The sequence below is a fragment of the Cupressus sempervirens genome, chromosome 1 (assembly GCF_028749045.1).
Source record: "Cupressus sempervirens isolate cs-2001-9-10 chromosome 1, ASM2874904v1, whole genome shotgun sequence".
NCBI lineage: Eukaryota > Viridiplantae > Streptophyta > Pinopsida > Cupressales > Cupressaceae > Cupressus > Cupressus sempervirens.
In genome coordinates, this window is record NC_143118.1 from 438,467,671 (window position 1) to 438,482,840 (window position 15,170).

Below are 15,170 nucleotides of genomic sequence, written 5' to 3' on the forward strand. Positions count from 1 at the left end.
TCCTAATAAAAAACTTTTTATATAATCTACATGCATTTTCCATATTAATAATACTTTAGAATATTGAATCAAATGCATGAAAATAAAACACATAGCACAATATTTTTTACCCAAAAACCCTTCAAGGTGAAGGTAAAACTGGGGTGGAATGCCACCCACAAATCTTCACTACTGTAGTAATAAAGTTAAGCAATTAAGGTTACAATGTTTGATCATAAGATATGATCTACTATGTGAGGAGTCTTCCCTATTAAAGGCTTAAGAGACTCCTAGGTTTCACCTTGTTAGAGGATTTACCACTTACAAAAAAGTAGGGACTCTCTTAGGATATTTACAAAGATCTATTAAGACCAATTTGTTAAGAGATTTACCCTAATTCAAGTTGATTAGAATTAACTTAGTACGCAACTCTCAGTTTTCTTTGCAAGCTAATTTTGAGTCTTCTCCTTACTAGCTAATCCTCTCCTCTGATCTAGAATTACTTTTCTTTCCCTTGCACTTCACTACTATGAATAGGTCACTTTCTCTATTAAGTGATAATAAAACCCTTCACTGACTTTTGATCTAATCTCAATCCTTTACTTCAATCCTTGTTCGCATGCATACACCTCTCTACTCCTGCTCTTACTTTGCATACCCCAATCTAGATTAAGATCATAACTATTTAAAGAGTTTTGTAAAGAGTTTTCTAGATGATTCCAGGTTTTGCCTCTTCATCTTGATCATTGAAAACACAACATAAGGATCTGTGATCCACATTATGTAAACTTTATGTAACAACCTCTATATGTACTAAATATTTTGTAACAACCTCTATAGGTAATAAATGTTCCTTTCAAGTCAACTTGAAAAATATTTTACCTCAAACTATAAAGCCCCTTCCCTAGTACCATATTATAAACCTTAAATAACAAGAATATGGTTAGAACTAGGAAGCGTACGGAGGCGAGATGTCATGCATGGTATGTGAATTATAGATTGTTACCATACACCTTATGATAGAATGTTGATAAGTAGGTTTTAAGATTTAGGTATGTCATGGTTGGCATTCTTCTTATTAATATTGGACCTAAGATCCTATTAAGACTGATATACATTGTAGTCATTATTATCATAAGTATTGTATTCAAAATTTTATCAAGTTTGAAAGCTAAGACCCTATGGAATAAAAACTCAAGATGTTATAACATAGAAAACTATGCCGATGGGTTCATAGTATGTTATGATCAATTAGGATAGTTGTTTTAGGTGACCATTGTGTAAAGATTTGACACCCACCCTTGTGAGTACTAATAATAATTATAGACAAAAATTGTTATCAATTTAGATAAAGGCCTACTCGGTAGTGCTCGACATGATGTAAATATAATAAGTCAATTGTTGTACAAGTAGTATTAGGTGGATAGGCCACAATAAATGATGATTAAGTTGAAAATATAATATATTGACTAACATATATAATGGGTTTACCTAATGACTGATTTTGAACCTATGCAGACATGATTATGAAAACATCTTGATTTCTTGACAACTAGTGATTTTAGAGAGATATGCCTTATCACATTATATCTCATAATGATAAAAAGATAGTGTTAGTAATCAAACTATATTTAATTGAATCAAGTATACTAGTTGTGATGATTACATTTTGGCAATTTTGATCTAATGTATGTAATTGGAACTAATTTTCATGTTGGCTGATTTAGCAATATAGATTCAACTTTTCATCATTTTGATAGGAAATGAATTGTGATGTGATGCAAAATATTAAATTGATTATGATGATTTATGATTAAATGTGATGTGTAGATTTTGATATTTTAATATTTTGAATGTTTTTATTTTAAATGATTAACAAAAGAAATTTAATTGTATCATGTTAATATGGATTACGTAACATTTGAATTTATATGCATTTATGATATGTGTTTTATATGACCTCCTTGGACTACTGATACTTGAATTTAGTGTGGAGGAAGTGAAACTATTGAAATTATTGGGGGAAACAAGGTCCAAACCTATGCGAACATGGTTTAGTCAAGGTGAATCTTTGAAAGATTCAAAAGCCTTGTTGTGACATATTTTATTTGTAAATGTAAGCTTTCTTGTGTGTGAAAATTTTAATATCAAAATGCATTAGAGACATGTCATGATAATGTGTAATGTGCTTTAGTGAGTCACTTGACACTTTTAGTTTTTTTTTTTTGTGTGTGTGTTAATTACATGTCACCTAGGCTTGGTTATGGTAGCATTTTATCATTAAACTAATCATCTTGTTAATGACTAAGTAAACCCAATTGGCAAGGGGAAGGATGGGTCACAATCAAAGGAAATTTGAAACTAGACCTGACGAGGGTTTTGAAGGGTCATTAGGTGGTTCCAAAGTGTCTTTTACGTGAAAATGAGCAATCCATATGATAGTATAACATGTTAGGGACCTAATTTCAACCATGATAGTGCCTAAACAGCCTAGGGGGCCCCTTTACCAATGCCTTCTTCTATCAATTCGAAAATGGAGTTGTCACATGAGCTCTTTCCCATGTTTCCACTAAGCCAAAAATATCAAACTTAGGGGGAGACTAGTTTGTAAGAGGAAGTGGCTTGGTGTTTTTTGCTAAAATAGTTAGTGGGAAGGCCTTTTTAGAGAGTCTTGGACAAACTAGTGGGGTGTTCACCCACTATCTAACTTTAGAGACACTTAGGGTTTGGAAGCTTGGAGGGAGCTCTTTTACAACCTTTCATTTCCATTTTGAAAGGGAATTCAAGGTTGGTGTTTCTTTCCATGTAGTTAACTCCTTCCATCTTGAAGTTGAATCTTGGTATTGCATTCATGTGAATGTAAGTAGTGAGAATGCTATTGTAAGGAAAATGTGTGGTATCATCTTGTATCATGTTGTGTTGTGTTGTGATGAGTATGAATTTTGGATTTTCATTATTTTCTTTCTTTTTATTTTCCATGATTTTGTGCATGAGTGTTGTTATGGGTGTGAGGGCTTCACTCACCCATTGGGAAGGGAAGAGAAGTCTAGGGTGAAGGGCTTAGTTGGGCTTGAAAATGTATTTGAGAATCTTGGAGTATGGGCTCCAATGTATGCCATAATCATTAATATCTTGCTGGGGGTCAGAAGGGAAGTCTGGTCTAGAATGTAAGTTTATGGAGTATGGGCTCCAAAGAAGCTACAATTGATGGTGGTGTGTTTGGAGGATGACTGTGAAATCCCCAAAAGGGAATGTAATTTGCTGATTTGTGAAAGCCACTAAAGGGCATGACATATGTTTATTGTAGATATTTTCAGAGCACAAGAGCACACCTTCAACCTATGTTCAAGGTTCCATTGGTGAACCACTATGAAATACCCTTGGGATGGGATTGTTCAAGTTTTGTAGTGTGAATTTTATGCATTTGTAAGATTGGAATGAAAATCAATTTAAATCTTGTTTCCCATTCTTGATGGGTGGCTTCACAGAAGCCTAGGATGGGAAGTGAGCCTCCATGGTTCCTAGTTTTTGTGTAGTTTTGCAGATTTTTTGAAGATGGGTTCCTTTGAAGAGATTAGTGTTTCACCCTTAGGCAATGTTGAAGAACCAAGTGTTTGTGAAGAGATAAATCTATTCCAATTCATGTCATAATGTATTGTGATATAAATTTTCCATTGTTATGTTGTTGAAATGTGAAAGGGGAGTTACTTCCTATTGTACATTGTTGTAGATGTGTAAAGTGAAAATTTAGATTTTGCATATAGTTCTCTTTGCAAGAGAAAGATTATATTCTTATCATAGTTGAGTAAGAAGAAAAAAATATCATTCATGTAAAATAAGATCAAATATTGTAGAGACTCCATTGTATTTAAAGATCATTAGAAAGTATCAACTATATGTTAACTTGTATTCATTTTCAAGCCATGATATAGTAGAAAGGAATTGTAATTAAATTTTTTTTTTTTGATCATGCAAAGAAATTTGTATAATGAAATGAGTTGAAGGAGAAATATCATTTTAGAATTTCCTTTCATTATAAAACAAAAAGGATTTGAATTAGTAGTTTTCTTTTTGATAGACTCTATTTGATCTAAATGTCTATTGAGAATTAACAAGTGGGAAGTATACTTCTGGGGGGGGGGGGGAGGGGTTGAATTAGAAGTATTAAACTTTAACCAATAAAACTTTTAGCTCTTAAAAACATTACATGCATAAACATATGAAAATAGCATATAAAGTAAATGCATCCACATAAATAGTTGACACCAAATATGATTACCCAAAAACCCTCCAATGAGAAGGTAAAACTGGGGTGGGGATGATACCCACAATTCTTCACTACTGCAACAATAAAGTTCACCTATTAAGGTTACATATTTTGACCATTCTCATGATCTGCCCTGTAAAAGGCCTGCTCTGTTAAAAGCTTACAAGGATTGTTAGATCCTACCTTGTTAAAGGATTTTAACACTCTATCAGAAGTGTACTTGGCAAGGATTTACAAAACATTCACTTGGAATGTCACCCTATTAAAGGCTTTATATAATGGTTATTAAACCAACCTATCTCCATAGGATTGCATTCTTCTAATACAATTGTTAGAAAGTATAGTAGAATGTTTGACCTTATTACTTGCAATCTACTAATGCTGATTTCAAATCCTTGTTCTATCCAATCTGATCCTAACTGATCTGGTATGAAATTGCAATGATCTTGATTCTCTATTCTCCTAACTGATACTACAATGCTATCCTTCTTCTAAGTCAATTCACCCCTTTCACTTCCTTCAAACTTTTCTAGTATTCTCTCCTTGCGTGCATGTTCTTCTAGCACACTCTCTCATACATTATTGAATTATAGGGTTTTGACCTCCTTAAAAAGGTTTCGTGACTTAGGGTTAGGTATGAATCTATGATTGAGATTCATCCATCTTTCCCAATCAAATCTTTCCATTTTTTTGATTGGTTGCATGTTGAGTGCATAGGGGATCAAATAGATTCAATCTTATCTTTTAATCCTTTGAAATTTATCCGTATGTACGGTCAAAAATGGTTTACATCTTAGTTTGTGAAGGGACAAACTCTTATGTTGATTTTGTGTTACCCAACACTTACTGGTTACTGATGCTTGACACATACTAAATTTTTTCTTGCTCGACACTTGAACTTTTCTCGACATATATTAGTCACTCGGCATTTGAAACTTGCTTGACACTGTTTATTGCTCAGCATCTAAATGACTCAATAGTTGATGAATTTTTGGCTCAACACATATTGTGACTCGTCATCAACTTAGAAAATTTCTTAAGTGTATTGAAACTCAATTTTCAAAACTAATCTAAGATTAACAATCTCCCTCTTTGACATGAGTGTCAAAAACACTTAAACTGAACATAATGAAACTAATCTCTTCAAGTATAATATACATTTTGTTTGGTATATATACAAAACTTCAAAATTGTTTAAAATTTTGTGAAGAACTATATACCTCAAAATTTTGTATCTCCCCCTGAGTTGATGTGCTATATCCTTGTAATCAAAATATCTCTAAATAGATTGATGTGCCTTAGCTAATACTCCTTATCTTCAATGCTTATACTCTTTATCTGATGTGTCCTTGTTATGCTCTATTTTGCTCCTTCTCTGTTTATTTTATTACTCCCCATTTTTATTTTAGCTCTTAGCTCCCCCTTTTACATGTTTCCCTTGTAGTTTTATGTGTCATTTTGGCTTTTCAATTTCTCCTAATGTGCCTCTAATTTCTCCTTTTGTTTAATTTCTTTTAATTTCTCCCCCTTATGAACAATATCTCACCCTTTTTTGATACTTATGTCAAAGGGTCTTAGACACTAATTGAATACTTAGCCAATAAGTTCTTATTCACTTACATTATGATTCTCTGTGCAACATCCTATTTTTGTATTGCAACTTCTAGGGATTTATTTTGAATGGATGTCTCTGTTGCAAGGTGAAATAAGCCATCTAATGTAGAATGATTGGGATCTTTCTTTATCAAATTCTCTACATAGGCTAGTTCCTTCTACAAAATTTACATGTGAGGGGTGAGGGAGGCTTGTATCTGTACCAATTTGGCTCTTGTGTTAGCCTCTTCTGCTATCAATACAGCTAATTCATGTTGAGCATGAAGCATTGTGTTAAAGTGCTTCTCACTTGTAGTTGCATACTTGATATCTTCAAGTTCCTCTCCAAGCTCATGATTCTAAATCTAAAAATATGTCCTTTATTTCAATCAATTCTTACCTCTATTTATACTCATTCCTAAGTATCTCTTGCTTCTTTTCCCTCTCTAGTGCATCTTGCACTTAATTGATTTGATCAATGTTCAAAGTTTCATAATCATACTTAGGAATGACTATTTCTTCATCTAGTGTAGGGTCTCCATAGTGAAGTACCCTTGCAACCATTGTAGAGCTTGAGCCTAGTCCTAATATTTGAAGTGGTACTACTTTAGTGCTTGGCTTTTGTTTCATTTTTGTTGGAGTCCTAGAGGTTGGTAGATTAACCAAAGTTTGAATAGTTTCTTGCTCCTTTTCCTTTGGGGTTTCCTTCTCCTCCTTTGATCTTCCTTCACCAATGATTATTATCTAAGGTGATGCAACTTATGCTTGTGCAGTAGGAATAGTCAACAGAGGTATCCATCTATCCTATTTTATCCTTTGTTGGCTCCTTGAAAATTGTAGTGACTATGACTGTGGAGTCAACCTTGGCTAATGTGTCTTGTACAACTTGCTCTTTAGGTTGTCCATTTATAGCTATAGAGATGACAGAAGATGTTTCTTGTGTTCCCATCTTATCCCTAGTTAAGTCAACTACTACTTTTTGAAATTCATCTACACTGACCAACACTGGATTTCCACATAATTGGGCTTGTAGTGTTGTTTTGTCAAGGATATTTTTGAGATCTTCTATAGTCAATGGATTTATGTTCTGACTAGAATTGTTTCTATAGGTGTAGAAGTGTCATGTGGAGGACTTGGAGGTGGTAGTTGTGTGTCTTGCACACTCTGTTCTGTTTGTTGCTCTTCAACAGTTGGCATATCATTCTTTTGTGTTTCCTTCTCCACTGTATCTACCTGTTCCTTTTCTCCCTCACCTTCCTTTTCATTTTCATCCTCCTCTCCATTATTTCTCCCTTCAAAGGGATCTTATTGTCCTTCTTTTACAGTTGTGAAGCCATAGATTAATTTCCACATTTGTGTTGACTTTTTCACAACATCCTCAATCTTATTCTGGTGAATATTGAATGCTCTATATTTGGGTGCAAATTTTCTCCCATGCTTCTTATTTGCCTTGCTTATTTTCCCTTTAGTGAGCTCAAACATTACTCAGGCCAATTTTGACTTTCTTATTTCTTTCTCCATATTAAGGTAGTAATTCCATTAACTTTCAACAATAGAATATAACTCCTTAGGCATTGAATTGTCAAGCTCAAGTGGAGTGTTCTTGAACTTGGCCATCATAGTGCAGATACATTCTTCAACTATGTTATGTTCTTCTCTACTCAACTTATTAAAATCAATGCTTTTTAAGCCAAACAAGTTTGCATTATCTCTAATGTTATCACATACATTTTCTAAATCAGACTTGGTGGTGTGACTTACCACTTTAAATTGGCCATTGTCATCAAATTCAATCCTTTCCTCATCTAATTTAGGAGGTGCAACATACTTTCTTCTCAACTTCTTCTTAGCTAGACCTTCCTATTCAGTAGCCTTCTTCTTTTATTTCTCCTTATCCTCCTTTGTTTTAGCTCTTGTATTTTCCCTTGTAGTAGGCTTAGCTAAGCTTGGCTTTGCTATCTTCTTGCCTTTGGACTAAGCTGCAAACTATTTTTGCGCTTTTATTTTCTTTTTCTCTGTCTTGGCAGGTGCCTCCTTGACTTGTTCTTCCTCCTCAACACCTTATTCTTCTTCAACATCTTCACCCATGCCTTGTGTCAAGACAAGTGACCCTTGGTCTTGTTCTTCTTCATCATCATAATCATCATCTTCTTCCTTTGCTTCAGCAATCCCTTCACCAAATTTGGCCTTTAGTTTCTTGACCAGTTTATCCTCCTTCTTTAGGGTTGAAGTAGTCTTCAACTCCATCTCTACCTTGGATTTCACAACATCAAAAGTGCCAATGGGATTTTCACTTTTATCAATGTCTTTTGCTAGTAATGTTGTGATTACTACTAATGCCTCATCGACATCAATTTCATAACCAAGCGGCCTTAGCCATCTTACCCTTGGTACTGCTGCTTGGATGTATGTAATCAATGTCAACAAAGAAACAAATATCATTTATATGTTGATCTCTTAGAGATACTGGTATTCTAAGCCTTTACTTCATAGACTTCTTAAGGCCTTCAAAGTAGCTTGTCATTAATGTTTCAAAATTGGCTTCCATTTTCTCTATATACTCCTTAACCTGTACTGCTATAGACCTATTTGTTTTCCAACTTATTTTACCAAAAGAGGGGAATTCATTCTAAACATAGAAAAACATACATATCAAAATTGATCCAAACTTACAATGAGCACTCTTGGATCTCCTTTTTGCTCCTAAATTTTCCATAATCTATTGTAGTTGTAGCTCTGCTAGATCATATGCATGATCTTGCTTGACAAGTTTGTATCCTACATCAATTGCAATGCATGAGACATTGTTTAGTCAGCTTCATAGGTAGAATTAATGGGATATTATTATAAAAAAAAATTCTACAAATAGATATCTGATTGTGTCTATTGTCATGCCTCTTTTGTTCCACTTAGCCCCAATGTTCTTCTTTATAGCTTCCTTTGAATCACTCCTCAAGATCTTTGACCATTCTAGTGTTGGGTACATTGTTACTCTATGTATGATTCTCTTTGACAACCTTATGGGTCCACCCTTCAACCATAAGTATCCGTCATGAATTCTTCTCAACACTATCCTTATCCATTTAGTTTTGAAATCTATAGGAAAATCTAGGGACCGAGTTGAGCCCTTTCTCTGAAAAATCTAGAATTCCTCCATTAATACCCCATTTTCACAAAGTTTTTCATAAGCTTCCTTAATCTCCATGTCACCTATTCATCCAACTTTACAATTGTAACATTTTTTGACATCTGTTACCATAAAAACCTTAGGTGGGATAATAGAAAAAGCTCAAGTAGGGTCATTTTTGTAAGCTACTTTGGGAATTGATTTGAAATTCGGTTGTTTTACTTTTGACCAACTGAACCTCAAATAGTTCCTTATCCTTGGGATTTTTAGAGTTGGATTCCATTTCTGAAATCTAGGGTTTCAAAATACAAAAAATTCATAATTGAGTAGCTTGACACTTAAGTAAATATCTTAGATTATTGAAACAATATTGAATCTTTACAAAAGCATCAATCTCTACTAGGAAATCATTTATGTGCTCTTTGCACTCTTGCTCTATGTTCACAATGATAAAAAATGATTAGAAACTCAACTTTATACCCTTTATTTTATAGCATTTAATACTTAGTGCATGTACACCTTAGGAATACATAATTTTCCAACACTCGACATCCACTAGAGTTTCCCTTACTCGGCTTCAATAAGAATTTTCCTTTTACTTGGTAACCACTACACACTTGGTTCATACTAACTTTGGCAAACAACTCGGCATACACTAGGATTTTACTTGACATCTAAGGGAAACTTTCCTTACTTGACAACATTGTGAAAAATTTTGAAGTTTTAACCTTGCATATTTATTCATGCTAATCTAACCATTTCAGTGCTGACCCATTCTAGGAACTAATGTATGATAAATCATTTAAATATCATTCCCACATACCTTCTTTCTTAGTTTGATGAAGTATGACCACTTAAACCTTTAGGTGAAGTGATCCCTTCATTTGATGTGCTACATCCATCTTTTTTCTTCCATGTTTTATTCATCTATCCTCTAATATGCTCAACATCTACATTACCTTTTCCTTTGTTTAAGTCAGAGTTGGATGCCTTTGTCCTTATTGGGCAGTACTTGCTAATGTGACTAGTCTTCAAACAACTAAAACATGTAGTTTGGCTTAACCATTTGCTGTAGTTTCCACTGAAATGTGTTCTTATGCAATTCTCGGGGATGTATCCATACTCTTGATAGTAGTGACAACTATGTCTTGTGTTGTAATCCAAATTATAGGAATTTTCATGGCTTCTTCCTTGTTTGATGACCATGTGGGCTTGGATTTGCATTCAAAGCTTTATGTCCACACTTTTGACAATTGTAGCAATGTCTTTCAAATCTTGGTGCATGCACTATCCTTGTTCTGCATTCATGTGCCTGATGACCTTGTTTGTTGCACTTGTGACAATGTGCCATATTCTTTGGCTTAACATTCTAACTACCATTCTTGTTCCTACAAACATTAGCTATATCTCCTTTCTTACCACAAAAATGACAAGTGGGTTTGGAGTTCTTACCTTTGTAATTCCTTTGTTCAACAGTTTTGGACGACTCACCTTCCTCAACACTTGTATAGCCAAAACCTAATCTACCTTTATAGGATCTAGGATATTTTAGTAGTTTCTCAAAGTACTTGATGGCTCCATTTGGCTTGTTGAAGCTTTCAAAAAACTCCTTCTCTCTTTTTAGGTCATTTTGCAACTTCAATGTCCTTGAAATTCAATTCATGATGGGAATTCATTATTTGGCTCAAGGTATCCAACTGCATGTTTGAGATCCTAGACAACTCTAGTGACTTTTCTTCCAATCTGTTTGACAAAATTATTTTGTCTTCCTCAATCATGCCCTTATCCTCAATGGCTTTCTTCTTTTGTTTAGTTACTTCACATAGCAGTATTGCCTATGATTCTTGCTCCAACTTGAGATTTCTAATCTCTTCATCTTGTGCTCTATTCTTATCCATGAGACCTACAATTGTTGCATCAAACTCACATGAGTTACCATTTGCAAATAACTTTTTGGTGTCAATCTCCTTGTATTGAGTGATATTCTCAGCTATGGCAATCTCTTTCCTTCTCTTTAGAGAACTCCTCAAGGCATTTTTGGCTTCATTCAATTGTTGTAGTAGGAGGTGTATCTCAACCTCTTGATTCTCAATGGTTTTTTCCAACTTGTAGACTTCCATCTCAAGATCTTTTCTCCAAGCTAAAAGCTGTAAGGCTTCTCTTGATGAGAACTTAGCTTTGATACAAATTGTTGGGGTAAGTATACTTTTGAGAGGAGGGGGTGAATCAGGAGTATTAAACTTTAACCAATAAAAATTTTAACTCTTAAAAAGATACCATGCATAAACATACGAAAATAGCATATAAAGTAAATGCATCCACATAAACATTTGACACCAAATATGATTACCTAGATACCCTCCAATGAGAAGGTAGAATTGGGGTGGGGATGACACCCATAACTTTTCACTACTATAGTAATAAAGTTCACCTATTAAGGTTACATATTTTGACCATTCTCGTGATCTTCCCTGTGAAAGGCTTGCTCTGTTAAAAGATTACAAGGACTGTTAGATCCTACCCTGTTAAAGGATTTTAACACTCTATCAGATGTGTACCTAGCTAAAGGATTTACAAAACATTCACTAGGAATATCACCCTGTTAAAGGCTTTATATAATGGCTATTAAACCAACATATCTCCATAGGATTTCATTCTTCCAATACAATTGTTAGAAAGTATAGTAGAATCTTTGACCTGATTACTTGCAATTTGCTAATGCTAATTTCATATCCTTGTTCTATCTAATGTAATCCTCACTGATTTGGTATGAAAGTGCTATGATCTACTAATGCATTCTCTTCTCACACACACGCTCATACATTATTGAATTATGGGGTTTTGACCTCCTTAAAAAGGTTTTATGACTTAGGGTTAGGTATGAATCTATGATTGAGATTCATCCATCTTTCCCACTCAAATATTTCCATTTTTCTGATTGGTTGCATGTTGATTGCATAGGAAATCAAATAGATACGATCTTATATTTTATCTTTCAAGATTTATCCATAAGTTGGCTCAAAAATGGTTTACATCTTAGTTTGTGAAGGCAAAAACTCTTATGTTGATTCTGTGTTACTCGAAACTTATTGGTTACTGATGCTCAACACATACTAAATTCTATCTTGCTTGGCACTTGAACTTTGCTCAACATCTATTAGTCACTCGACATCTAAAACTTGCTCGACACTGTTTGTTTTCTCTGCATCTGAATGACTCGACACTTGATGAATTTTTGGCTTAGCACATATTGTGACATGACATCTATATTACACTAAGCATCAACTTAGAAAATTTCTTAAGTGTGTTGACACTCAATTGTCAAAACCAATCTGAGATCAACAATGTCCATACTTGATGTTGTTCCAAAAGCATTACATATAATAAATCCAACCTTAGAATAAATTTGAAAAATTCCATTGATTTGTAGAAATTTGTTAGCATGTTAGGACAAAATCAAAACTATTTCCAAAAATAAGATTAATATCATAGCTATTGAATAGAGGTGAGTAACCAAGTGGAAATTTAGCACCATGAAAATAGACAAGTAAATAAGCCTGTAGGTGGGTATTCAACTCTCTAGAATTTGTATGAGGGATAGTGAAAAATCCACTTTTAATATAGACCAATATTTTATTCATAGAACATATCCCCATAATCTTTTTATAAGATACAATTTTAATAACCACTTTAGAACAAAAATAAATAACATAATAGTATACTATGTACCTAGCTAGGTACCTAAACCATGTCAAGCTCACATCAAAATTGTGATTAAAAAATATAAATAAATAAATAAATATATATATATATATAAATAAATAAATAAATAAATAAATAAATAAATAAATAAATAAATAAATATATATCCTTGTGTGCAAGCACGTGAGGATTAAGTGTATTCTCATATTAGCATAAAGCAAGGCTTGACACTAATAACAAAATAAAGAAAAATAATAAACAAAAGGAAAAGGAACTTAAACCACTCATATAACATGAGTATATAGGTGCTTCCCTTTTCTAATTGTTATTTGGGCACATGAAATGTGTTCCCCACACTGGCATAAGTTAGAGTTCTCCCCACTAGTTACCTCCTAAGTACAAGGTTCCACCCAAGCCATGAAGAGATAGGCTTCACACATTCCTAGGTGATAAAGTGGTTGGCCAAGCTTGAAAAAAAGAGCTTATGTCAAGTCATGCCTCCTTGGGGATGTAGGAATGAGCTTTCAAACTTGAGAATGTGGGGGAGGGAACAATAGGTGCTTTGCTTAGGGGGGGATGGGAAAGCTTATGAAGTTAGAAAGCTTAGGAAGTTAAGAGGGCCATGTGGAGATGGTTATGGGTAGGTTTAGGATAAATAAGTAGTAGATTTGTGAGTAATTATTAGTTAGAGATAGATTGTTATTAAGTTAAATAAAATGTTATCCTTATATAATTAAAATACTAATAAAAATAGATAATATCAATTATTTTCATAGGTATACAATAAATAAATAAAGGTATAATAATAAATGAACATTTACTTTATGAATTATTCATAATAGATAGATTTTAACAATATTTTAGGAAGGATGAATATTGTCTAATTTAATATATATGAAAAAAATTCATGAGAAATATGCACATTATATTTATTGAATTATTCCATAAGATAATTTCCCTATTTCAAATTTTATTTAAAGAATATTATGTAGCACTCAATAAAGGATAGTCTAAAAAATAATATGAGTAGAACACATTAAAAATAATAGTAAGACTCATTGAATATTATTGTATAATATAATCTATATAGAATACATCACAAATTGATGGTAAGAATGGGTAGGTAGAATGGAGTAAGTTATAGAGTTTAGTATTGTATAATTTTGTTAATTGGAGGTAAGGGATGGTTAACACTTAGTAGACTAAATTCAATGTCAATATAATGGAGTAAAATAATAACCCATTTATGGTGGGTCATTGTGAGATCACTTGTAATGTTTTCATAAATATGCTTAGGAAATTATTATGTTGTAAATGAAATTAAAGTAACATTTCAAATGAAACGTGTTGAAGGCAATAGGAAAACTATCCCGATGGAAGTTACGAGAAATGAACAGTGCGTAGTTGAAGGTTACAATTTGACAATATTCTTATAAGTTAGTGTTTGATGTTCTAACAATAGACCATAATCATGATGCTTAACACAAATTCATGTTTTCTGTAGTAAGTAACCCTACCCAAAATGTAGATTTAGGTTCATACAGAACCTTAACACAAATTAATATAGAGGGCTTAAGGGTCAATTTTGTTATGAGGTCAAAACCATCAAAGCTACCTTCCTATTTCCAATGATAAGGAATCAAAATGAACCCCCACCACATCAATAAGGGTCAACTTGATTTAAGAAATGAAAGTATGTGGTGGCCTTATGGACATAATAGTTATCTGAAAGGCATTTATCAACTATATATATATATATATATGTATGTATGTATGTATGTATGTATGTATATATGTATATGTATATATATATATGTATATGTATATATATATATATACATATACATATATATATATATATGTATATGTATATATATATATATACATATACATATATATATACATATACATAGATATATATATATATATATATGTATGTGTATATATATATATATATATATATATATATATATATATATGTATATGTATATATATATATATATATATATATATATATATAGTATTTTTCCCTATTATTTTTGGGTGTGACAAAAACTCTGTTCCATTTCTGAATTTTATGTAAACTGCACATTGCTTCGTCTTTACTATTTTTTGATGCTTGACATTGCTATTGCTTGCTCTGTATTTTCTCCTTTGTTGGTTGACATGTATTGTTCTTGGGACAGACGATGTAACTCAGAATGTATGCTTAGAACTTTCTCAGTCGTCAATGAGGTCAAATCATCTAGAAAATACTCGGTGACCATAACTTACTTAGCTCCTATAGAGCTCAATACATACTTGTTTATGCACATGACTCAACCTACGTAGAGTAGCTCGATCATAGTGATGGCCATCTTATTGTACCTTGTAAATGAATAAGTGTTTGACACTAATAGAAAATAATGGTTAAATATACCAACAATCTCCCCCTTTTACATTAGTGGAAAAAACACTTTGTCACATTTACATCTTTGCAACATAATCTGATAAATGAGCTCT